This window comes from Temnothorax curvispinosus, unplaced genomic scaffold (assembly GCF_003070985.1).
Source record: "Temnothorax curvispinosus isolate PA1 unplaced genomic scaffold, ASM307098v1 QBEX01001434.1, whole genome shotgun sequence".
NCBI classification, from domain to species: Eukaryota; Metazoa; Arthropoda; class Insecta; order Hymenoptera; family Formicidae; genus Temnothorax; species Temnothorax curvispinosus.
This window is the reverse complement of record NW_020211214.1, coordinates 1-3,025: the sequence shown is the minus strand read 5'-3', so window position 1 is coordinate 3,025 and position 3,025 is coordinate 1. Positions and strand designations below refer to the sequence as shown.

General features: G+C 39.0%; 1 pseudogene; it reads left to right on the top strand.

Annotated features, from left to right (window-relative positions):
• Positions 1 to 211: 211 nt before the first annotated feature.
• Positions 212 to 3,019, top strand: LOC112463575 (annotated as a pseudogene).
• The last annotated feature ends 6 nt before the right edge of the window (positions 3,020 to 3,025 follow it).

Sequence of the window (3,025 nt, the reverse complement as noted above, 5' to 3'; positions counted from 1 at the left end):
AATTAAGACCTATTGAATGCGACCTCTCCATTCTGAACCATCTTTCAGAACACCATCAGAAATGGAGGAACCTGTGTTCATGCATTCTTCGTGCGTTCTACGGAAAATCAGTCCGGAATAGGTGGTTTATAAAGAGGTGTACGAAACGAATAAGATGTATATGCGAGGTGTCACGGCGATAGAACCCGAATGATTGCCGAAATTCGCTTCCATGCTATGCCATCTTAGTGAACCATTGGTTGATCCACCGCCAAGGTATTTTTATCACAATTGTTGTTTTATAATGTTTTTCCTATTTATTTATATAAAGATATTAATCTTCATTATGATCGAATATTATTCTCATTTATAGATATAATCAAGGAACCGGGAAGATCATTTGCCGCGTGTCTGGTACATTTGGAAAGGCCGGATGGGCACTACCGTCGATGGATATAGAGCATCTGTGGACGGTGTCAAGTGGTTCGCGTATTTCTTCTTGGAGGGTTAAGTGTGCCCTAAGCTGAAACGATTTGTTCAGTCGCTGCTGACGACACCTGGGAGCATCACCAAGTCATGAGCCAGGTAAATCGTTATTCTATCTCCTTTCGATTTCACGTTGATTCATCGAATAGATTACATTAATTCAATACGATTTTTTCAGGTTGATACCACGCACTCAAGCAATAGTACAAACGCTGCAGTCGCAGGGAGTCGTGTCCAAATACAAACTGCTAGAAATCTGGGGTTCGGATGAACAATGTGAGATTTTAATTTATTTAGATATTATCATAGACTTCTATACAATACTAGACCGCTGACAGGCATCTCGGCCGTGATGCTTGCCGCCATGTTGATTTTAGTCAAGATATGCTATACTACAGATTCTATACAAGTGGTTTTATACAAGATTTCTATACAATAGTCTGGCATATACAGAATGTCCAAAAGAAAGGGTTTAATACTACAGGAGTAGTGGTTCGATTTCGGCATTCAAGTACGCTACACGTTGAAGGCATGACTTACAAACTTATTGATAACATGTACCAATATTTAACACAAGAACATTCGCCTGCTTCGTTATGTACTGTAATAACGAATGCAGATAAACGCACATCATGAGCAACTGAACACCCGATAGTGACTTATTGTTAATTCAATATGGCCGCACCCTTCACTAATAGCAGAGAGACCTGAGAGCGGCCACCGGGATCATTCCGTTCCAGCGGACGTGAACTACGTTGTTACGCTCGGTAATGGTACACACATGGTTCGTGTCCGTGCTATGATTCGTGTCCGAACTACTCAGATGGAGGGGATATGCCAGTCGGCTGACTCGGCACTTGGCAAGCTTCGAGCGGGGAGAGAAGGGCAGACATACGATCTGCTGTTTCCTTCTCGCTTGAGCTGTGACGTAGCTGCTTAGCACGCGCCGGCTATGCCACGATGCCATGCATTTCGGGTATCGCTCCTCGCGTCTCGCCGAGTGCCGAGTCTCGAGTTGGCAAATCGACGATGCGCTATACGTTACACTTACGTTTATATTTACAAATTTTAATTTTTATATTTATAAATATATATATATATATATATATATATATATATATATATATATGTGTGTGTCTGATTTCTGCTAGTGACATTCAGAAATGTCATCTAGTCATACATATCAAGAATTTTCGATGGGCTTCTTCAGAAGATAGGATACGAAGAAAATCCTAATGCATGATGACAATATCACAAAGATGCTAAGGCTAGATGCCACGAAATGTGCATGTACCGTCGGTCACGCGCACGGTCTTACGTGGTCACGCGGAATGCAAGAGAAAATCCGCCGTTAAATTGAGCGAACATTCACGAATCCTGATACCCACAAGTAATTTCTTACAATCTTCTTATGATCCTGATTATCTCATAATTTGTATTTTTGTACGTGTATTTTATGCTTTGATAGAAGGAACGTGAAAAAGAGCAGGAAAAGGAAAGAGCACTAGCGGCGAAGCAGACAGAAAAGAACAAACAGAAGAGACAGATTCAAGCTTTGTCTTTTAATCTGAACGAAGACGAAGATGAAGCTGAGATGTCTTCTGACGAAGACAATGCCGAAAAATCCCCGTAGTCAGAAAATGTGCAATCTGATGGCCCTGCGATTAAGAAGATTTAGAAAAATCCAGATGTAGATACATGTTTTTTGCCAGTAAGGAAAGGGACGAGGAGGAAAATAAACTTAGGAAAGAATTGAGACAAGAATGGGCTAGAAAGCAGAACGCGTTGAAGGAAGAAGAAATTGAGATCAAATTCAGTTATTGGGATGGATCTGACCATCGTCGGAGTGTTATAATGAAGAAAGGTGAATGTCTCAGTGGTTTAGAGAACGTTTAAGTTATTAAAATACTCCAGTGTCACTTTTGGAGTAACATTGGCATGATATATAATGTTTTGCTGCATAAATTAAATTTTCACATACAGGTAATTCTTATTAGGTTCTTCAGAGATGTTTAGAAGTTCTGAGGCCCGAATTCAGCGAGCTTAAAACAGTAATAGCAGATTAATTAATGTATGTCAAGGAGAATCTTATATCTTATATTACCGCACCATTATACGTTTTACTGCAACTGTAACTGATTTTATTGTAACTAAGGTAAATATACTAAATGATAAAACTTATGAAGCAATATCACAATGTTGGCATGTTATTTTAATGTATGTAATATTGCGATTAGGCACGAAGAAAGAGCGGGCCTCTGTTCACATTTGACGTTCACGATGATATTCGTATTATGCACGATGCTTCTGTCGAAACCGAGGAATCACATGTCGGAAAAGTTTTACTTAGGTATTTATTATTAAAAGAATATTTTGCATAATTTTTTTTATGTTATTTTTTTATTTTTCTCACTAGATCATGGTACGAGAGGAACAAACACATTTTTCCAGCGAGTAGATGGGAACCTTTTGATCCAACGAAAAGTTACGACAAGTACCTATACAGTGTCGGATAAAAATAGAAAGAAAGCTAAAATCTGATCTTAGATTCAACGAATTG